This window comes from Lissotriton helveticus, chromosome 10, assembly GCF_964261635.1.
Source record: "Lissotriton helveticus chromosome 10, aLisHel1.1, whole genome shotgun sequence".
NCBI classification, from domain to species: domain Eukaryota; kingdom Metazoa; phylum Chordata; class Amphibia; order Caudata; family Salamandridae; genus Lissotriton; species Lissotriton helveticus.
Genome location: NC_136071.1, coordinates 969,639,672 through 969,664,612, shown reverse-complemented (window position 1 = coordinate 969,664,612; position 24,941 = coordinate 969,639,672).

Below are 24,941 nucleotides of genomic sequence, written 5' to 3'. Positions count from 1 at the left end.
ATATTCCTCCAGCCCCTGATAAGGCATACGGAGTTCTCAAAACAAATCAAACCTATGACAACCTGGGAAAAACCCTGCGGCCATTGTTTTGATTTCATCGAGAACTTCAGCAAAAGAATGTGCTAACGACCAAGTCGTATGACATCCTTATTGACGTATCTATGTCCATCCTTACGTCAATCTCGGCACCTTACAGGTATAAATATTACCGGTATTGCCTTAAGCAAACACACGCGGTGGTGACGAGATCGGAGCAGCCAGACTTGCCGAAGCCCAGAGCAGAGCAGACCCCGCTGGCGCAGCCCCGCCTTCCTGACGCGCTGAGAACGAGACGCTGCTTTCTCCTGCCGAGAAATCCAGCTCCTGCGCTTCCGGGTAGCCCTCGCAGGCAGCCTGGAATATCGAGACCAGAGACGAGAGATACCATCCCTCATTCATCCTAGATTCAAGGTACGGAACTGAATAACCCCTTGCAGAGAATTCTTGAGTCAGTCACTTGGCAAAACAAACTTAACTTAAACTGCTAATTTCTATTCCCGCCCAAGTATTAGGCTTAGGTCAGGTACACCGGGGTAGGCGTAGTTAGAAACACCAGTTGAGTACGATTAGTCAAATGTATATGTGTATGTATCTATTTTATCCATTTTAAACCACCTTATGGCTTAGAAACCATATAAATGTTTTTACAGTATTATTTTATACTTCTGCTTTTATTGTATGCACTTTACTTAACCATAAGTATTGCGATAATATCGATCCATTTCTCTTGTATGAGAAAAGAGACTGATCAATAAATAACATCTTTTATTGAACACGCCCGTCTCTTCCTTTTCTCTACAATCTGGTGAGACTAAGAATGCACGTACTGACTGAGTAAAATAAGTTGTCTTTTGTTTTCACACGACTCTAGAGATACACTCTTGATTAGGGGAGAGCAAAGTTGTCATGTTCTATGGTTGTCAGAAACTAAATCCCTTCTTGTCTATCCAAGGAGGTTCAACTCCTCCTTGCCTATTCGAGAAAGTTTCTAGTGAACTCTGAGCTAGCTGGCAAACCCAAAACTTTAAGTCTAATATCGACAATAGAAGACCTAGTTAACGTCTGGTCTAGGCCTATACTATTGAAGGTATTATTCCAATGCGCAGAGCCTATTGGGATAATAGGAACTACACTACAACCTGTGCAAGTTGAGTCTACCTTATGCCACTAGGTCTGCTGGTGATGCAACCTCTATTGCTAAAGGTTTTACAGGAGAGCCTGTAACTGGGTCAATTGGTGGTTTGCATATTTTTTTTCTTTAGGGGGTGCATGGAAGACATGAACTTAAGGACTGCTAATTTGTCCTGGAAGAACATCCAACATCTGACATACAAGGAAAAATATGCTGAGAAATCTTGGTTGTAAAAAATATGAACCGTGTCACACCCTTTCATTCATTTGCTTTTTTTGCTTGAATCACCTACTCCTTCATGAATGAGGAGTGAAGGGGATTTAGGTGATCAACATGTCTTGCCACAACAAAACTCTATGTGAAACTCTTGTATTGTTTGCATAAACCAGTGAACCTGACTAATATTTCCTTAAATGTGTAGAATTGAAGTTAATTGTCCTTTCACATTTAAAAGTGAGAAGCAGACTCTCAATCAGGGAGCCTGTAGTGCTGTGCATCTTTGATAAACTTTTACTCGTCTATTCCTGTTCCCTCTTCCTTTTTGCGTTTATATTACATTTGCGGACAACATAAAAATGAGCTCCTAGCCATTCAGAACTGCTACAATATTTGATGTTTAGATCTTGCTTCTCAAAAATCTCTCTAGAAAACAATTTCTTAATTAAATACTTTCTATATTAATAGAACAGGAGGTGTATCATTGCTGCTTCTCCTTTCCTTGATAGAGTATTAATAAGTAGAAGAATACTGGTGCCTTGACTTGCCTGATAGGGGATCAATCCTCAAATTCGATCCTATCTTTACAATAAGATCCTTGCATTCATAGGATATGTCACAGTTTGCATTACCCAGGAGATACATGGATATTTGGGTACAATTCCACATACATAGGTTTATTGAAGGCCTTGGAGTCTCCTACAGCTTCCAAAATATTAGTCAAAGCCCGGCCGAATCCCAAATTATATGTGAACAAGGTCCCAGGTCTTTATCATCCTTTTACAAGAATCATTGCCATAGCTAGTGAAAGATTCCGGAGCTTACTATCTACTGCCAGCTTAGCAGCTACAACGTAGTTAAAATCTACCTATGACACCTTCACCTCAACTTTTTCCTAGCCACCCTATCTGTTTGCCTTCTATAGAGTACCTTATGTACTCCACTACCTGATGTGCAGTTCCAATTCAAACGAATTTGAGTGCTGGAATTCGGAGGATTGTTTAAAGGAGACCAGAACTTGCCCATCAGATGAGCTGGATTACCTTCCTTAATGACAGCTTGTTCGACCTGGCATCCTTGGCGTGATTTCCGCTGACTTTTTAGCCTCTACCTCCTACATTTATTAATGTGTACTGGATTTTGTTTTTGCTGGCTTAGACAGTCGCTACCAGTGCAGGTAAAGAGCAGTATTGTTGTACAGCATTTTAGGACCCTAGTGTAATTTTCCCGATTCATGCCCTGATATAGGTATAATTCGCAGTACCCTTATATAGGCATAGAAATCATACCCATATTTAGACATAACCCTTCCAGTCCAAATACGGCATGGCTACATGCACTAGTTCCAAAAAGCCACAACGATTTCTTGGAAAACTCGGCTTCAGCAGTCAGGGATATCCCCTTTCTTGAATATTCATTTGTCCTAGAAATGATGGCATTTTCAAAGAACTACCATTCCCGTGGGGTTCTTTGGTGACGTTATTATGTCCGACTTTACGTCAAACTAGGCACCTTTAAGGTATACATATGCCCACACTTGCCCTAGCAAAGACACAGTGGTTTGGAGCAGTTCGACTATCTACTTGCCCGACGCAGCTCGCTACAGCAAGTGCCGAAGGAAGCCGATCCTCCAACTGAAGCACTGACAGAGAGGCTGCCTTTCTCTCACTGAGAATCCAGCTCCAGTGTTTCGAAGCTCCCCTTGCGGGGTGTTGGATAATCGAGTCCCGAGACAGAGATACCAGACCTCCTTCATTCTAAACCAAGGTGCAGAGCTGATTAGACCCTAAGAGAATCTTGGATAGATTCTTGGCAAAGAAACTAAACCTATGCTACACCAGACTTACTTCTTCCCTCGTACTAGACTTAGGTTAGGTACATCGAGTATGGCGTATTTTAGAAGCACCAGTTGAGTACTTTTAGTTTTTATTATTTATGTATGTATTTTATGGCTTAGAAACCATACCATGCTTTTACAGTATTATTTATAATACTCTTCTTGCTGTATGCATTATACTTTACAACCAGTATTACGATTGTAGCAGTTTATTTCTTCTGCATGAAAAAGAAGACTGTTCAATAAATACTTTTATTGAAAACGCCCGTCTCTCTATTTCTTTGCACCTCTGATGAAACGAAGCATGCACGATTGACTGAGTGAAATATCTATCTATTGTTTCCACGACTCTGAAGATACGTTTTATCTTGGGGAAACAAAGTTGTCATGTTTATGTGGTTGTCAGAAACGAATCCTTTCGTGTTTACTCTGAGCTAGCTGGCACTCACAATTAAGTCTAATATATTCGATAGAGGCCTAGTCGACCTAAGTCCTACGTCACATCTATAGGATATATTATTCCAATGCGCAGAGCCTATTGGGAATATAGGAACTACACTACAGTAGGTCGGGCGGGGTGAAGTGGGGCAGGGTGGAAGATGACAGACAAAAATAAATAAAACCACTTACCTTGTGCTCTCCACATCGCCAATTCAGCGATACGGTGAGCACATGGTAAGTGGATTTTTTTTTAAAACTTTATTTTCCCTGTTCCGTCATTTGTTGACATCCCCCCCACCCCACCCTACCCCACAGCTCTTACCTCCACCAGGCCCTTTGCTGCTGCTGTTGAGTGTCAAAGTGCAAGTGCTTCCTGTGTAAATTGTAATTATGATAGGTTTTCAATGATTGGCATATTTGATTAACTGGTAAGTCCCTAGTAAAGCACACTGTGTGTGCCCAGTGCCTGTAAATCAAATGCTACTAGTGGGCCTGAAGCACTGGTGGTGCCACTCTCACAAGTAGCGGTTTTCGAATGTGACTCAGACCTACCACTAAAGTGGACGCAGTAGTAGGTCTGAGGTCGCAGTGGTAGGTCTGAGACATGGCAATTAAAACCTGCATGCCCTTTTTTAACTGCCATGTCGACCTGGCAAGTGCACGCACTTGCCAGGCCCTTTTTCGACATGTCAGGCACCCCTAAAGCAGGCCCAAGGAACTCCCCAGGGCAGGGTGCAGTGTATGTGAAAGGTAGGACATGTACTGGTGTGTTTTACCTGTCCTGATAGTTTATACATATTAGACCTAAAACCCCAGAGCTTTAGATTACTTCTGGATGCAAGAGGACCCTGCCAAGAAGCAGAGCTGTGTGAGGAGCACTGCTCTGTCATGAGTGAGGAGTGGATTGGCCTGCAGATACTGCTTGTGCCTGTGGGCAGAGGAAAAGGAAAGACTCTTTTTGTCCTGCTGAGGTATCCTGCGTGAGAAGATCTCCAAGGTCCTAAAGTAGAGCTGGCCTCCTGTTCTGAAGTCACAGTGACACAAAGGCTTCACCTACAACTTACTAAACAGCATCTGGACTCCTCTGTTGTACTCCTGAATGCTAATGGTGCCTCCTCCAGTGTCCGGGCCCATGGAATCTTGTGTTTGGTGTTGCAACCCAAGTACAAAACATCCCTGTCGTCTGCATTGCTGCCAGTGAGGCTGTTATCTGCACCGAGGCCGGGGGCACTGGTCGTGAAGTGCATGATGCGCTGCCCCACCTGCACCGCAGTCCCAGCACTCTTTTCCGCCAACGCCTGCAAGTTATTGGCCTTCCAGACGCCAGCGCTCGTACCAATGCCTTCACCTCTAGTGCCTTCATCCTGTTATTGTGGAGTAGATAACCGACAAGGGTGACTTCCTGAACTTATAGACACTACACAGCTGAATGGAACCGACACCTTGGCACCGACGATGCCTCACCTCTCCTGCACCGGACTCACCCACTCAAGGATTCAACGCCTCGCCTCCCTTCCCATGTGGTAGTAAGAAGCTGTCCGCCTCTGCCCATCGATGCCTCACCTCTATGACGCTGTGCATCGCCTGTTGACTTTGTTTTTCAAGGTACTGTTACTTGGGGGTCTGTGTGACTTCACGGCTGACCCGCACACTTCGCGGTTGGCACCGTACTTTGGATTTGTGCCTGTCATAATGTCGTAATAACCCCAGTTGGACATATTTGTTTCTACAAGTTTTATTTTTGCAGTAATCATTCTAAAAGTGATATTTCAATATATGAATGTTGGATTTTAATTGTTTTGATCTTGTTTAGTTTGGATTAAAATACTTTATTTTTCTAAACTGGTGTGATGTCCATTTGTAGTGTTTTCACTGTGTTACTCTGTGTGTTTTGTACAAATGCTTTACACATTGCCTCTGAAATAAGCCTGTCTGCCCGTGCCAAGCTACCAAGAGGGTGAGCAGGGGTTATCTGAGTGTGTGATCCCCTTACCCTGACTAGAAGGGAGGGTCCCTACTTGGGCAAGGTACAGCTTCATCAATGAATTCAGATGTCCTCTTACCCAAAATTTAGATTTTCCTGACATTTGTGAACGTGGAATTAAAATTAATTTTGGTCTTCGATTCACTGGATTTGTCCTTGTACACTCTAGGAAGAAACATTTTCAGAGACCTATTGTCTACCTCTAAGTGAGAGGGTCTTTTCGAAGGTTTATAACTTATCTATATATATAGGAGGAAATCTCAGAATCCTTACTGCATCTCCTTGGGCTCTTGGGACTGCAATCTTTCATATCATATTGTCAAAAGTCACTTGCTGAAAAAGATGGAATCATAGACCATAGTTCAGACTTTGCCTCCCCACAAGCGGTCCCTGACTCCTCTTGGACAGAGTATTTCATGAGCGACAGCAACAGCCATTTAAAATTGCTGCTACTCCCAGCAGCACGGGTACATTTAAAGTGTACTGACCCTTGTGAGATATCAAAAGCTCAGCCATCAACTGCATTGAGGAAGTAACTGCTGACTACCCGGAAGCAGAATCAGTAATGTGAACTCTTATATGTTCCGCTTTACCACATCATCCTCGTCTAACTCCATCATGCGAGAACAGCCTTTGGTAATGCTATCCTCATGCTTAACAAAGTTACCAGAGAGCAATGGGAAATCATGCCTTAAAGAATATACTCCCTCAACAGGGACATGCAAATTCCACTAACCTTCACCTAAATAGGAGGAATTCACCAAAGTGCTCGTCCTCCTAATAAAAGTCAGTGCTCTGCATGCATGTTCTGACGGGGGTCGCGTGCATGGCTCTCTCAGCTTTGTGCCTATCAAGATCGTGATAATAATTTTTATATATTTTTTAGTTTGTAAAACACTTCGTGAATAATTGAAAATATAGCTTTCTGGTTGCACAGGTTCTTTGCATCACATGGGCCGAATCATGAAGGTGTGTGGTCGTGCAGGGGGAAACTGGGGAACTGTGTTTATGCAATTTTCTAAAACCCTTACATTTAACTCGTAATTTCTGTGAACTGGTGCATGGCTGTCAATTCTGAAACACTGATTAAGGATTACCTGTGTTTTTCAGCTGTCTGTGTTCAGAACATACAATGAATCGGAGAAATTCCGAGTTTCAAAGCATAGAGGAGCATCAGAGAGAAACGGTATTTCCCACAGTTCAATAATGCATGCATGCAAGTTATATGACCTGCGATAGAAATAAATTATGTAGGAAGGTAACACGGTAAAAAAATAACATTTTCGGTACAAGTGAGGGGTTTGTAATTTGGCTGACATTTATTTTGGAAGGGGCTCTGCCTCCTTTGGCGGAACTTCTGTTTGGATTACTTGTGGACATACTTATTCATGGAAATGAAAATGAAAAAGGAAAATGTGCTTTTACATTCATTTCATTGGTGTTTGTGTTCTGTAGTGCGGGGGGGGGGATGTGTAACATGCTGTTCTTGACACCGTTTAAATGAGCATTGTGCTGATCCATTTCAGCACTTCTGCTTTGACGAACAGCCCTGTCCCCCACTCTGTTCAGGCACAGCCAATTAAAATGGCTGTTCTGTGCGGAGTGAAGTCGCTTCTTGATATGGTCAGGGACTACCGACCATCCCCCCTCCCCTGCTTTGTGTTTCACCAACAATTATGAAAATTGGACATGAGGAGGATTTTCTTTGGAAGGCGGGGGTTCTTACAACCCCCCGGCCGTATTTATTAAAACATAAAAGCAAATAAAAACTTGAAAATAAACAATATTTACACAATTATTTGTGCAGAAAAAGTACTTGACATTAGATTACAATTCATGTCGACAGGTATCGAATGGCTAACCTTAACATACTTCTAATACAAAGTATTTCCTATCCAAAACTAATTTTTGAATCATGATCACACATTATTAACTTTTTTTCATATCCTATTTGGGCCTACGGCAAGGTCGCTAATGGTGTCAGATCCTTATCAATCAGCTATGCCCTCACGTATGAGTGCGCATGCTCAGAGGACCTGTTTACCGAGAGGGTACTTTACCCCCCCCCGGTTACCCCTGTACGCTTCATGAACTCCATTAACAAAGGGGGAGCCCTTGCTCTCTGCGCCATTTAGTGATGCCATAGTGCCCGTGCAGGGTGGCCAACCAGCCTAAAGAAAGTGTGACTTCCCCCTCCCCCACGCCCATCCATCCAACCGGATGTATCGCCCCTGAAGTTCTAGGAGAGACCACTTGTCCCTCCCCCTGGGCGACCCCATACAAGAATGGTGCCGCCCCCTAAGGACCTTAAATTGACTGCTCACCAATCATGACCTTACCGCCACAGGCCAGCGTAGTTGCCCGACTATCTGGCCCCCCTCCTATCCTCTTACAATGAAAGGACATGCCCTGCCCTAAAACCCCCCAGCCAAGCCATGATGTTTTCCAAGAAAATGTCGTTGCCCGCACTATTCAGATGAACCCCGTCTTTTAAGAAGCATGGTTCTCCCCTGACACACCCATGTGCTATGTTTTGCAATTGAGGTGACCTAAACAATTTCGCTATTTTATTGTTGATCCTCTTTACCGAGTGATTCAACGCTTTGACAGAATTCCCCCCCCCCCCATCTGAGTCTGGGTATCATCTGGGACCAAACTATGGTGCAGCCCTGGCATGTCCTAGCTAACCAGCCTACTTCGGATATTGTCTCCTCCATCAGGACCCTTCTCCCCAAATTTACCAGATTGTTTCCACCCAAGTCCAACTGTGGGCGGCGGAGTGTGTCAGTTCAACAGCTCTGCAACAAACTCCCTAAACTGACTGAGGCAGAGACCCCCTCTTCCATGGAAGGAAACCCTGCAACCTCCCTGCTCAGCTCTCTGTCTGTAATTACCTGCAAGAAAAACTGATTTGACACGCCTTACATAAGAATGACCAATAACCCATACAACATGTGCGCACTTGTCCTAAGCAAACAAGCAAGACAGGCATCAGTCCAATTGTTCTGCCACCCTCACAACATGTGCAGCCGCACATAACGTTTGTAACAATTAGACGACCATCTCCCAATTCTTTTCACACTGCTATTGTGCAACCCTCTAGCAGTTGCCTCTGTGGCAGCCCTTATTCGGAACGAATGTGTCCCAAAGTCTTTTGGATTGAAACCAGTCCTGTCAATTGCCATGGCCAACACCCTTTTAAATTGGAACCTGGTAAGTGGGGTACCGTCTGCATGAATTAATAGTGTCCCCCCTACTGTACCTACCCTCTGGCGGAGGAAGGCCTCCAAGTGCATCACTGGGCAGCATGCGTTATTTTGTGCCCGATGAAGCACCAGCCCCTCACCACGGGCTTCTTGTTCAGTTTTTGATTTCTTAATGGTAATTAACAGCGCATCACCCTGAATCTTTGCATGCTCCAGCTGGAGTCCACCTAACACATCCTGCTTATTGCGTGCCACCAGTTCTCCTACCCTGAATGCCCCATAAAAGGCTAGTGAAAAGGCAGCTCTAAACAGTAGCACCTCCCCTGTCAAACTGCAAATGCCACTCAGGGCTGTTAATAGCGCTGCCAGCCGTTCTAAAACTATCGGTTGTCTTGTGTCCCTGGCGGTCCCCTGGAGGCACCGCCACCCCTTCAGAGCCTTCCTCACAATGAAGCTATTCGTGGGGTCCTTGGTCCCCCTGATCTGTGCAAAGAAAAAAACAGCTGCCACGTGCAAGCCAGCTGGCTGTCGCCGCCGAGTGCCCCTCCCTGCTCAATGTGCCCAAATACTGTTGGAAGTTCCCTGACTTATCCCAGCTCTCCACCCAACCCTGTCCTAAAAAAGCACAGTAAGACCAAAACACCCCTTCGTATGCTCTTCTGGTCCTGGGCGCTACGCTAGCTGCCACGAGGTTCTGTAGCTGGGGGCACCAATCTGCCAGAGTGCTTGCGGAAGTATGTTGGAGTCGCCTCCGCAGATGGTAGATGTTCCCTAAAAACCTGCATCTTGAAGCGAGAGAGTGCGTCAGCTGCATTATTTAGCACCCCCGGAACATGTTTGGCCTTAAACTGTATGTTCAGCTTCACACACACCAGCACTATCTCTTTCAACAAGCGGAGTATCATTTTACACCGGGCCGCCTGTTGGTTGATACATTCCACTACTGTCATGTTATCTGACCAGAAAATTACAGATTGATTACACAACTGTTGAGGCCAAATGGTCAGTGAAACCCAGATTGGAAATAGCTCGTGGAAACCTATATTGGCTGTCAGTCCAGTCTCCTCCCACCAAGCCCGCCACTGCTGTGCCACCCACTTGTTTCCAAGTATGGCACCAAATCACACACTGCCCAGATCGTCAGTCCATAAACCTAACTCTGCGACAGTCTTGTGTGATGGTGCTTCTCCCGAAGACCAGTCATGGCCTGTGAGATCGAGCGGGAGAATGGCCGTGCCATGGGTATCACTCTCAATGCGAAGTTCAACTGGCCAACAGTCTGCTGTAGCTGGTGCAGTGTCACCTTGTCTTTTGCCAAACATTGCTGGAGTGCTGCTCTAAATTTCATGATTTTTTCCTCTGGTAACCTGAAACAACCTTCTACCGAATCCAATTCAATGCCCAGGAATTCTATTCTTGTTGATGGACCCACCATCTTTCCCGGCGCCAGCAGGACCCCAAAAGACCGCATGAGAACGCAAAATTCCTGCACTGCCCATATGTACTCCCGAGAGCCCGCCGACCCGAGGAAGAAAAAGTCATCCAGATAATGCATGACGTTTTGGTGCCCTGTTGTCTGTCTAAAAATCCACTCCAAAAATGAATGGAATTTCTCAAAGTAGGCGCAGGAAACGGAATAACCCATGGGCATACACATATCCATATAGAATTTACCTTGGAATGAAATGCCTAGCAGATGGTGATCTAGAGGATGTACCGGCAGTAGCCGGAAAGCGGATTCAATATCTGATTTGGCCAATAAGGCACCTGGTCCCAAAACCCTTAGCATATCCACTGCCTGGTCAAAAGAGGCATATCTTACACTACAGACTTCTTCATTGATGGCGTCATTTAGTGACGTGCCTCAAGGTGCTGACAAATTATGAATAAGGCTGAACTCGCCTTTCTCTTTCTTCGGGACCATGCCCAAGGGTGAGCAAACAAAATTGTGTACAGGGATGTGATCAAAGAGACTCGCTATTCTGCCCAGGCGCAGTTCTTTTGTAATTTTGCCCGCTGCCACCTCCGGATTGGTCCTGACAGGCAGCTGACTTCTACACTCTGGAGTCCCTGTGTAATCCACTACTGGGATCCTAAAACCATACAAAAAAACCTTACTGTAACATCCTAGCAGTGGCATGGTCTGGGTACTTGTTCAGCCAAGGAGTCATAGCCAGAACGTCAATGGTTGAATGTGACACCAGTGGTACCTTTTCCTTATTTCTGTTTCTTTCTCCCCCTATTTCCAGAGGAGGTGTTACCTTTTTTGCGGCATGTTATTTCAGGGTGGGAAGGTTGATTACATATGGAGCATGCGTGTCTAAATTTACACGTGCCTTGCGCCCTGGTGCATGATTGTTTATTAAAATCCCAGAAGACCCCTTTTCGCCCCCCACTGCTCCCTGCACCAGGGGCCGTGCCCCTGTCCTGCGCCGGCCGAAAGGGCTGAGGTGAGTTGGGGGCGTAACCTCTGTTCCAGCTTTGGCCTGGATTACTCGGCTGACCTGCAGTAAAGTGATTAAACCATGATATGGAGTCAACCTGGTCCCAGGTAAGTGATGAGGCAAATTCTTTAGCTTTCCTGAAATTCATGTCATAATCCTTCCATCCTACACCCCATAATTATCATGAAACATTGTGACCCTGCTCTGGTAACACACCATTTCTGCTTGCAAGAACGGTGAACGCTCAACTATAATAGTCATAAATACAGAGAAGGTCCTAATCCAATTGTTCAAAGTTTCTTCAACTCTGAATCTGGCCATTACCACCCACCATTCACTAGGCAACAACCAATCTTTCTGCTTCCTAGCATACTCCATTTCCCTGTTATTCACAAACAAAGAAAACATATTGACATATGCACCAGCCCAAATTAATCCCTTCACTTCTCGTGTTACATGCCTTACCAAATGGTCCCTCCTAGAGGGTGGTGTACCCGCGCCTAGCAATGGTAATGCCACCTCCTTACCTATTTCCCCAGCACCCGCTGGCTCTACCAACTTCACTTTTCCGGTGTTGCTCTCTGGTTGCGTCACTTGGGGTGGACTAGGAACACTCGGCCCCACGCCGCTTGGGGTAGCCATAATCTTTGCCCCCATCTTATGTGCCTCAGCTAAAGGATCCTCCCCTACTTCTTTGGCGCCTACTGAAGACGGTAACATCCCCCCCTTTCCTAGCCACGGGAGAACTGCCGCTATCTGAGCCGCTAGCTCCGGTGGGACCTGACTAACCACTGCTGGTGGCAAGACCGGGGTGGGGGCCGCTGCGTCCGGGACAGGAATCTCCAGGAATGGCGTGGGGCTCGATGTGGACACCACCGGGATTACTACTGGGTCCAGCGGAGGCACTGGACCAGGTGTTGGTACCGGCGTGGCTGTGGCCGGGATTGCAGGTATGTTTGCCGGAGTCTGAGAAATAGGTGTAGGGGTCACTGGCGGCACTAAGCTCCATGAGGGACCCTCCCCAACAGGCTGCTTTGGATCTTGAACCTTCCCCTTCCTTGATCTAGCCCGCTTAGGGAGCGGGTCCAATTCTACCCTAGGTTGCGGGGGCACTATCGTTCTCTTGGGCCTGCCTGCTGGCTCGGTCTGCTCATCCAACCTCTTTCTGAGCTCTGCAACGCTTTTCCCTATCTGTTCCACCTTTCCCCATCTCCTATTCATTGTCGCCATACTATGCATCATTCCTTCCAGCATATGTGCCATGCGGTAATGTTTTGCGCTACGTTTACTGGCCAACCTCTTTCAACCAACAACTGACAGGTAACCTACACCCTGACCTGTAATAACACTGTGAACACAATGTTATTTGCTTCCTCCAGGACCTAGCCCGGCCTTTACCTGCAGATATTGGGGGTACACAGACTGGCCATAAGCACCACACAACTGGGACCGTGCCACACCAGCTAGCCTTGGTGGTTGGGCGAGCGTACTCTAGCCCAGCAGCCCTCAGAAGCAGTGAAGTGCAGGCCTGCTTGTGTCCCCTTTTTGCGGTGTCCACAGACTCGCTCTTTGTCGTCCCAGTATGCAGTGTGCCCCTATGTATTCCTTTGATGCAAAACAAAATTAGCATATATTTGAGGACACACAAGGGAGATATACTTATTTAACCCTGAAGTTGTGGTACTCACGAAATTAATTCCGTCCTTAAAGAAAGAGATTGAGCTGGTTTATATAGTGCCAAACCTCGAACGTAGGTATCAGAGCATTTTACATGAGCACCAGTAACACTACATAAGCATCAAAGGCACAAGGATATTAGAATCACAGTAAAATCGTTGGGCTGCTGCCCTATTCCTCGCTCCCCACTTGTTTATTACCACCGATGCTGTCCGTGCCTCTGTACGTACCCCGTTTCTGAAATAAGATAAATCAATGCCCTTTACATGCAAAACGGTTCCTTAATGCATTAATCACTGCCATTTTTCCGGAACTATTTCCTCCTTTCAAAGGCACAAAGACTTGCTTTTTTGAGCTATCTCTCCTTGGTAATCCAAATGCCCCCGAGTGCACCGCACCGCCTGAGAGCCCTTAATGCGCTCCGGCCAATCCTCCGAATAAAACCTCCCCCGGTACCCTTCGGTACTTGTGAGCGCGTGCGTGCGCCTTACCGAATTGCCGAGTGTACCGCTTTCCAGCCGTCTCCCCTGGAAACCCGGAAACGTCAGCTCTCGTTCCTGCCGCAAGTTCATCTGCTCCTGCTCTCCGCGACTGCCGATGCGATTCCACGGAAAGAACCAGCCGCACGCTCCCGCTTGCTCCTCCGACCCGACCTACAGAGGAGAAAAAAGAAAGAAGCCCGCCGACATCCTGTCCTCCACGCCGACGTGATCCGCAAACACCTGAAAGATAAAATTTAAAAAAAAAGATCACAGCCTCCTAGAAGGCTGGCGGCAAAGGGCAGGCAAAGGGAGTGCGGGAACAAGAGAACGCCTTCTGCGCTCCCGGCCTTTTAAACCCCCAACAAGTCAGGCCAGTTCTAACTGGCCTGACCTCAGCTCCCCCCTTTGACCCGGAAGCGATCCTATCGCTTCCGGGTCGACTGGGAGCTCTCACCAATCGATGGTGAGGGGCGCTTACCGCGTCATGATGACTGGCGGGGCGCGCCCCACCATGGGTTGCAGACAAGGGGAAGGGAGGGCTGTTTCCCCGCCATACCTGCGGAGGGCCGATGGGGCCCTCGCCTTTCGCTGAATAAGTGAAGGCAGTCTCCTTCTGACAACGGATGCAGTCTATTTAATGACAGCCGTACACGGCCTTGTCGCTGTTGTTGTAGGGGGATTAATAACAGATCAGACACTTCAGTTTTAGCGTCAGTTATATAAAATTGTTGACACTATTATCATGATCAACATTACCACAAGGTAAAACTTACATATATGAGTGCCTAAAAAGGGCAGAATCTAAAAATAGAGTTATAAAAATATATATATTCCTATCAGCAATGTTAAATGCGGCATATGGTGTACAGTCATAATATCGAATTTTTAATATCGAGTAGCAATAATATCGAGTAAAAAATATAGAATAGACATGATATCGACTAGACAGAATATAGACTACCAAAATATCGAATAGAATAGTATAAATATCGAATAGAATAGCATTAATATCGATTCCAAAATATAGAATGGACAAAATGTAGAATGGACAGAATATAGACAACAAAAATATCGAATTTTAGGAAAGTAAGTTAATATTATTATTAATTTTTGTGTAATATAATTCTGTAGCGGGTTGTGGGTTTAAAGGGAAATAGGGTGGGAAGTAATTTAATTATAAATATTTAAATATGTTATTATATTTATTGGTATTCGTTTTGAGTTAATTAATTATTGATTGGTAATTAATTAAAATATGATTGGTAATTATTTTTAATTGATTAATTATTAAATATGTTAATGTAAGTAATTTATTTTCTGTAGCGGGTTGTGGGTTTATAGGGGAATAGGGTGGGAAGTAATTTAATTATAATTAATTAAATATGTTAATTTATTTATTGGTATATATTTTGAATTAATTGTTAATTATTTGGTATTTAATTAAAATATAATTGGTAATTCATTTTAATTCAATAATTGATTAATATGTTATTTTTTGTAATTTATTTTCTGTAGCGGGTTGTGGTTTTATAGGGGAATAGGGTGGGAAGTAATTTAATTATAATTAATTAAATATGTTAATTTATTTATTGGTATATATTTTGAATTAATTGTTAATTAATTGGTACTTAATTAAAATATAATTGGTAAATAATTTTAATTGATTAATTGATAAATATGTTATTTTTTGTAATTTATTTTCTGTAGCGGGTTGTGGGTTTAGCGGGGAATAGGGTGGGAAGTAATTTAATTATGATTAATTAAATATGTTAATTTATTTATTGGTATTTATTTAGATTTAATTGTTAATTAATTATTAATTGGTAATTAATTAAAATATAATTGTTAATTAATTTTAAATAATTGATTAATTGATAATTATGTTTATTTAATTAATTTATTTTCTGTAGTGGGATGTGGGTTTATAGGGGAATAGGGTTGGAAGTAATTTAATTGTAACTAATTACATTTTTAAAATGTTTATTTTTTGATCTAATATTTTTGATCTAATTTGTAATTATTTTTATTTTGTTAATTAATTTATTGTTACTTGGTAAATAATTTGTATTAGTGGGTAATTATTAATAAAAAGTAATTTTTATTTGTATTTCAAATTGATTAATTAATATATTATATAAAATGTTAATTATTTAAATTAATTTGTAATTGGTATTAATATTTATGTAATTTTTATTTATATATGAAGTATTTACTTTCCCTACAGTTGCACTCACTGGAGTGGGAATAGTAATTTTTACCCTCCCACTATCGAACGCATTCCCTACTGTTGCACTCTCTGGAGTGCGAATAGTAATTTTTACCCCTACGCTATCCAACGCTTTCCCTACTGTTGCACTCACTGGAGTGGGAATAGTAATGTAAACCCCTACGCTATCCATCGCTTTCCCTACTATTGCACTCACTGGAGTGGAAATAGTAATGTTTACCCCTACGCTATCCAACGATTTCCCTACTGTTGCACTCTCTGGAGTGGGAATAGTATTTTTTACCCCTACGCTATCCAACACTTTCCCTACTGTTGCACTCTCTGGAGTGGGAATAGTAATTTTTACCCCTACACTATCCAAAGCTTTCCCTACTGTTGCACTCACTGGAGTGGGAGTAGTAATTTTTACCCCTACGCTATCCAACGCTTTCTCTGCTGTTGCACTCTCTGGAGTGGGAATAGTAATTTTTATCCCTACGCTATCCAACACTTTCCCTAGTGTTGCACTCACTGGAGTGGGAATAGTAATTTTTACCCTTCCACTATCCAACACTTTCCCTACTGTTGCACTCTCTGGAGTGGGAATAGTAATTTTTACCCCTACGGTATCCAACGTTTTCCCTACTGTTGCACTCACTGGAGGGGGAATAGTAATTTAAACCCCTACGCTATCCAACGTTTTCCCTACTGTTGCACTCACTGGAGTGGAAATAGTAATTTTTACCCCTACGCTATCCAATGCTTTCCCTACTGTTGTACTCTGTGGAGTGGGAATAGTAATTTTTACCCCTACGCTATCCAACGCTTTCCCTACTGTTGCACTCTCTGGACTGGGAATAGTAATTTTTACCCCTACGCTATCCAACGCTTTCCCTACTGTTGCACTCACTGGAGTGGGAATAGTAATTTAAACCCCTACGCTATCCAACGTTTTCCTTACTATTGCACTCACTGGAGTGGAAATAGTAATTTTTACTGCTACGCTATCCAACGCTTTCCCTATTGTTGCACTCTCTGTAGTGGGAATAGTAATTTTTAACCCTACGCTATCCAACGCTTTCCCTACTGTTGCACTCACTGGAGTGGGAATAGTAATTTTTACTGCTACGCTATCCAACGCTTTCCCTACTGTTGCACTTTCTGGAGTGGGAATAGTAATTTTTACCCCTACGCTATCCAATGCTTTCCCTACTGTTGCACTCTGTGGAGTGGGAATAGTAATTTTTACCCCTACGCTATCCAACGCTTTCCCTACTGTTGCACTCTCTGGACTGGGAATAGTAATTTTTACCCCTACGCTATCCAACGCTTTCCCTACTGTTGCACTCACTGGAGTGGGAATAGTAATTTAAACCCCTACGCTATCCAACGTTTTCCCTACTATTGCACTCACTGGAGTGGAAATAGTAATTTTTACTGCTACGCTATCCAACGCTTTCCCTACTGTTGCACTCTCTGTAGTGGGAATAGTAATTTTTAACCCTACGCTATCCAACGCTTTCCCTACTATTGCACTCACTGGAGTGGGAATAGTAATTTTTACTGTTACGCTATCCAACGCTTTCCCTACTGTTGCACTCTCTGTAGTGGGAATAGTAATTTTTACCCCTACCCTATCCAACGCTTTCCCTAGTGTTGCACTCAGTGGAGTGGGAATAGTAATTTATACCCTCCCACTATCCAATGATTTCCCTACTGTTGCACTCTCTGGAGTGGGAATAGTAATGTTTACCCCTACGGTATCCAACGCTTTCCCTACTGTTGCAGTCACTGGAGTGGGAATAGTAATTGAAACCCCTAAGTTATCCAACGTTTTCCCTACTGTTGCACTCACTGGAGTGGAAATAGTAATTTTTACCCCTACGCTATCCAATGCTTTCCCTACTGTTGCACTATGTGGAGTGGGAATAGTAATTTTTACCCCTACGCTATCCAACGCTTTCCCTAATGTTGCACTCTCTGGAGTGGGAATAGTAATTTTTACCCCTACGCTATCCAACGTTTTCCCTTCTGTTGCACTCACTGGAGTGGGAATAGTAATTTAAACCCCTATGCTATCCAACGTTTTCCCTACTGTTGCACTCACTGGAGTGGAAATAGTAATTTTTACCCCTAAGTTATCCAACGTTTTCCCTACTGTTGCACTCACTGGAGTGGAAATAGTAATTTTTACCCCTACCCTATCCAATGCTTTCCCTACTGTTGCACTATGTGGAGTGGGAATAGTAATTTTTACCCCTACGCTATCCAACGCTTTCCCTAATGTTGCACTCTCTGGAGTGGGAATAGTAATTTTTACCCCTACGCTATCCAACGTTTTCCCTTCTGTTGCACTCACTGGAGTGGGAATAGTAATTTAAACCCCTATGCTATCCAACGTTTTCCCTACTATTGCACTCACTGGAGTGGAAATAGTAATTTTTACCCCTACGCTATCCAACGCTTTCCCTACTGTTGCACTCTCTGGAGTGGGAATAGTAATTTTTAACCGTACGCTATCCAACACTTTCCCTACTGTTGCACTCACTGGAGTGGGAATAGTAATTTTTACCCCTACGCTATCCAACGCTTTCCCTACTGTTGCACTCTCTGGAGTGGGAATTGTAATTTTTACCCCTACGCTATCCAACGCTTTCCCTAGTGTTGCACTCACTGGAGTGGGAATAGTAATTTATACCCTCCCACTATCCAACGCTTTCCCTACTGTTGCACTCTCTGGAGTGGGAATAGTAATTTTTACCCCTATGGTATCCAACGCTTTCACTACTGTTGCAGTCACTGGAGTGGGAATAGTAATTTAAACCCCTACGCTATCCAACGTTTTCCCTACTATTGCACTCACTGGAGTGGAAATAGTAATTTTTACTGCTACGCTATCCAACGCTTTCCCTACTGTTGCACTCTCTGTAGTGGGAATAGTAATTTTTAACCCTACGCTATCCAACGCTTTCCCTACTATTGCACTCACTGGAGTGGGAATAGTAATTTTTACTGCTACGCTATCCAACGCTTTCCCTACTGTTGCACTCTCTGTAGTGGGAATAGTAATTTTTACCCCTACCCTATCCAACGCTTTCCCTAGTGTTGCACTCAGTGGAGTGGGAATAGTAATTTATACCCTCCCACTATCCAATGCTTTCCCTACTGTTGCACTCTCTGGAGTGGGAATAGTAATGTTTACCCCTACGGTATCCAACGCTTTCCCTACTGTTGCAGTCACTGGAGTGGGAATAGTAATTTAAACTCCTACGCTATCCAATGTTTTCCCTACTGTTGCACTCACTGGAGTGGGAATAGTAATTTAAACACCTAAGTTATCCAACGTTTTCCCTACTGTTGCACTCACTGGAGTGGAAATAGTAATTTTTACCCCTACGCTATCCAATGCTTTCCCTACTGTTGCACTATGTGGAGTGGGAATAGTAATTTTTACCCCTACGCTATCCAACGCTTTCCCTAATGTTGCACTCTCTGGAGTGGGAATAGTAATTTTTACCCCTACGCTATCCAACGTTTTCCCTTCTGTTGCACTCACTGGAGTGGGAATAGTAATTTAAACCCCTATGCTATCCAACGTTTTCCCTACTATTGCACTCACTGGAGTGGAAATAGTAATTTTTACCCCTACGCTATCCAACGCTTTCCCTACTGTTGCACTCTCTGGAGTGGGAATAGTAATTTTTAACCGTACGCTATCCAACGCTTTCCCTACTGTTGCACTCACTGGAGTGGGAATAGTAATTTTTACTGCTACGCTATCCAACGCTTTCCCTACTGTTGCACTCTCTGTAGTGGGAATAGTAATTTTTACCCCTACCCTATCCAACGCTTTCCCTAGTGTTGCACTCAGTGGAGTGGGAATAGTAATTTATACCCTCCCACTATCCAATGCTTTCCCTACTGTTGCACTCTCTGGAGTGGGAATAGTAATGTTTACCCCTACGGTATCCAACGCTTTCCCTACTGTTGCAGTCACTGGAGTGGGAATAGTAATTTAAACTCCTACGCTATCCAATGTTTTCCCTACTGTTGCACTCACTGGAGTGGGAATAGTAATTTAAACCCCTAAGTTATCCAACGTTTTCCCTACTGTTGCACTCACTGGAGTGGAAATAGTAATTTTTACCCCTACGGTATCCAATGCTTTCCCTACTGTTGCACTATGTGGAGTGGGAATAGTAATTTTTACCCCTACGCTATCCAACGCTTTCCCTAATGTTGCACTCTCTGGAGTGGGAATAGTAATTTTTACCCCTACGCTATCCAACGTTTTCCCTTCTGTTGCACTCACTGGAGTGGGAATAGTAATTTAAACCCCTATGCTATCCAACGTTTTCCCTACTATTGCACTCACTGGAGTGGAAATAGTAATTTTTACCCCTACGCTATCCAACGCTTTCCCTACTGTTGCACTCTCTGGAGTGGGAATAGTAATTTTTAACCGTACGCTATCCAACGCTTTCCCTACTGTTGCACTCACTGGAGTGGGAATAGTAATTTTTACCCCTACACTATCCAACGCTTTCCCTACTGTTGCACTCTCTGGAGTGGGAATTGTAATTTTTACCCCTACGCTATCCAACGCTTTCCCTAGTGTTGCACTCACTGGAGTGGGAATAGTAATTTATACCCTCCCACTATCCAACGCTTTCCCTACTGTTGCACTCTCTGGAGTGGGAATAGTAATTTTTACCCCAATGGTATCCAACGCTTTCACTACTGTTGCACTCACTGTAGTGGGAATAGTAATTTAAACTCCTACTCTATCCAACGTTTTCCCTACTGTTGCACTCACTGGAGTGGAAATAGTAATTTTTACCCCTACGCTATCCAATGCATTCCCTACTGTTGCACTCTCTGGAGTGGGAATAGTAATGTTTGCCCCTACGCTATCCAACGCTTTCCCTACTGTTGCACTCTCTGGAGTGGGAATAGTAATTTTTAACTCGACGCTATCCAGCGCTTTCCCTACTGTTGCACTCACTGGAGTGGGAATAGTATTTTTTACCTCTACGCTATCCAACACTTTTCCTACTGTTGCACTCTCTGGAGTTGGAATAGTAATTTTGACCCCTACGCTATCCAACGCTTTCCCTAGTGTTGCACTCACTGGAGTGGGAATAGTAATTTATACCCTCCCACTATCCAACGCTTTCCCTACTGTTGCACTCTCTGGAGTGGGAATAGTACATTTTTACCCCTACGGTATCCAACGCTTTCCCTACTGTTGCACTCACTGGAGTGGAAATAGTAATTTTTACCCCTACACTATCCAATGCATTCCCTACTGTTGCACTCTATGGAGTGGGAATAGTAATTTTTCCCACTACGCTATCCAACGCTTTCCCTAATGTTGCACTCTCTGGAGTGGGAATAGTAATTTTTACCCCTACGCTATCCAACGCTTTCCCTACTGTTGCACTCACTGGAGTGGGAATAGTAATTTAAACCGCTACGCTATCCAACGTTTTCCCTACTATTGCACTCACTGGAGTGGAAATAGTAATTTTTACCCTTCGCTATCCAACGCTTTCCCTATTGTTGCACTCTCTGGAGTGGGAACAGTAATTTTTAACCCTACGCTATCCAACGCTTTCCCTAGTGTTGTACTCACTGGAGTGGGAATAGTAATTTATACCCTCCCACTATCCAACGCTTTCCCTACTGTTGCACTCTCTGGAGTGGGAATAGTAATTTTTACCCCTACAGTATCCAACGCTTTCCCTACTGTTGCACTCACTGGAGTGGGAATAGTAATTTAAACTCCTGCACTATCCAACGTTTTCCCTACTGTTGCACTCACTGGAGTGGGAATAGTAATTTAAACCCCTACGCTATCCAACGTTTTCCCTACTGTTGCACTCACTGGAGTGGAAATAGTAATTTTTACCCCTACGCTATCCAATGATTTCCTTACTGTTGCACTCTATGGAGTGGGAATAGTAATTTTTACCCCTACGCTATACAACGCTTTCCCTACTGTTGCACTCTCTGGAGTGGTAATAGTAATTTTTGCCCTACGCTATCCAACGCTTTCCCTACTGTTGCACTCTCTGGAGTAGGAATAGTAATTTTTACCCCTACGTTATCCAACGCTTTCCCTACTGCACTCACTGGAGTGGGAATAGTAATTTAAACCCCTACGCTATCCAACGTTTTCCCTACTATTGCACCACTGGAGTGGAAATAGTAATTTTTACCCCTACGCTATCCAACGCTTTTCCTACTGTTGCACTCACTGGAGTGGGAATAGTAATTTTTACCACTACGCTATCCAACGCTTTCCCTACTGTTGCACTCTCTGGAGTGGGAATAGTAATTTTTACCCTACGCTATCCAACGCTTTCCCTACTGTTGCACTCACTGGAGTGGGAATAGTAATTTAAACCCCTACGCTATCCAACTTTTTCCCTACTATTGCACTCACTGGAGTGGGGATAGTAAGTTTTTACCCCTGCGCTATCCAATGCTTTCCCTACTGTTGCACTCTCTGGAGTGGGAATAGTAATTTTTACCCCTACGCTATCCAGCGCTTTCCCTATTGTTGCACTCTCTGGAGTGGGAGTAGTAATTTTTACCCCTACGCTATCCAACGCTTTCCCTACTGTTGCACTCACTGGAGTGGGAATAGTAATTTATACCCTCCCACTATCCAACGCTTTCCCTACTGTTGCACTCTCTGGAGTGGGAATAGTAATTTTTACCCCTATGGTATCCAACGCTTTCACTACTGTTGCACTCACTGTAGTGGGAATAGTAATTTAAACTCCTACTCTATCCAACGTTTTCCCTACTGTTGCACTCACTGGAGTGGAAATAGTAATTTTTACCCCTACGCTATCCAATGCATTCCCTACTGTTGCACTCTCTGGAGTGGGAATAGTAATGTTTGCCCCTACGCTATCCAACGCTTTCCCTACTGTTGCACTCTCTGGAGTGGGAATAGTAATTTTTAACTCGACGCTATCCAGCGCTTTCCCTACTGTTGCACTCACTGGAGTGGGAATAGTATTTTTTACCTCTACGCTATCCAACACTTTTCCTACTGTTGCACTCTCTGGAGTTGGAATAGTAATTTTGACCCCTACGCTATCCAACGCTTTCCCTAGTGTTGCACTCACTGGAGTGGGAATAGTAATTTATACCCTCCCACTATCCAACGCTTTCCCTACTGTTGCACTCTCTGGAGTGGGAATAGTACATTTTTACCCCTACGGTATCCAACGCTTTCCCTACTGTTGCACTCACTGGAGTGGAAATAGTAATTTTTACCCCTACACTATCCAATGCATTCCCTACTGTTGCACTCTATGGAGTGGGAATAGTAATTTTTCCCACTACGCTATCCAACGCTTTCCCTACTGTTGCACTCTCTGGAGTGGGAATAGTAATTTTTACCCCTACGCTATCCAACGCTTTCCCTACTGTTGCACTCACTGGAGTGGGAGTAGTAATTTAAACCGCTACGCTATCCAACGTTTTCCCTACTATTGCACTCACTGGAGTGGAAATAGTAATTTTTACCCTTCGCTATCCAATGCTTTCCCTATTGTTGCACTCTCTGGAGTGGGAACAGTAATTTTTAACCCTACGCTATCCAACGCTTTCCCTAGTGTTGTACTCACTGGAGTGGGAATAGTAATTTATACCCTCCCACTATCCAACGCTTTCCCTACTGTTGCACTCTCTGGAGTGGGAATAGTAATTTTTACCCCTACAGTATCCAACGCTTTCCCTACTGTTGCACTCACTGGAGTGGGAATAGTAATTTAAACTCCTGCACTATCCAACGTTTTCCCTACTGTTGCACTCACTGGAGTGGGAATAGTAATTTAAACCCCTACGCTATCCAACGTTTTCCCTACTGTTGCACTCACTGGAGTGGAAATAGTAATTTTTACCCCTACGCTATCCAATGATTTCCCTACTGTTGCACTCTATGGAGTGGAAATAGTAATTTTTACCCCTACGCTATACAACGCTTTCCCTACTGTTGCACTCTCTGGAGTGGTAATAGTAATTTTTGCCCTACGCTATCCAACGCTTTCCCTACTGTTGCACTCTCTGGAGTAGGAATAGTAATTTTTACCCCTACGTTATCCAACGCTTTCCCTACTGCACTCACTGGAGTGGGAATAGTAATTTAAACCCCTACGCTATCCAACGTTTTCCCTACTATTGCACCACTGGAGTGGAAATAGTAATTTTTACCCCTACGCTATCCAACGCTTTTCCTACTGTTGCACTCACTGGAGTGGGAATAGTAATTTTTACCACTACGCTATCCAACGCTTTCCCTACTGTTGCACTCTCTGGAGTGGGAATAGTAATTTTTACCCTACGCTATCCAACGCTTTCCCTACTGTTGCACTCACTGGAGTGGGAATAGTAATTTAAACCCCTACGCTATCCAACTTTTTCCCTACTATTGCACTCACTGGAGTGGGGATAGTAAGTTTTTACCCCTGCGCTATCCAATGCTTTCCCTACTGTTGCACTCTCTGGAGTGGGAATAGTAATTTTTACCCCTACGCTATCCAGCGCTTTCCCTATTGTTGCACTCTCTGGAGTGGGAGTAGTAATTTTTACCCCTACGCTATCCAACGCTTTCCCTACTGTTGCACTCTCTGGAGTGGGAATAGTAATTTTTACCCCTACGCTATCCAACACTTTCCCTACTGTTGCACTCAATGGAGTGGAAATAGTCATTTAAACCCCTACGCTATCCAACTATTCCCTACTATTGCACTCACTGGAGTGGGAATAGTAATTTTTACCCCTACGCTATCCAACGCTTTCCCTACTGTTGCACTCTCTGCAGTGGGAATAGTAATTTTTACCCCTACGCTATACAACGCTTTCCCTACTGTTGCACTCTCTGGAGTGGGAATAGTAATTTTTACCCCTACGCTATCCAACGCTTTCCCTACTGTTGCACTCACTGGAGTGGGAATAGTAATTTTAACCCCTACGCTATCCAACGCTTTCCCTACTTTTGCACTCACTGGAGTTGTAATAGTAAATTTTACCCTCTCGCTATCCTACTGTAAAAATATTGTATATGTTTTGTTAATAATATGTATATATATATATATATATCTATATATATATATATTAAAACATTTTTTTAAAAAGTTATATTAATTATTTATTCATTTTAAATTTATTTAAGTATTTTAAGTATGTTTAAATTAATTATATTTATTATTATATTAATTTTAAATTACTTTTAAGACATTTAAAAAACACGATATTT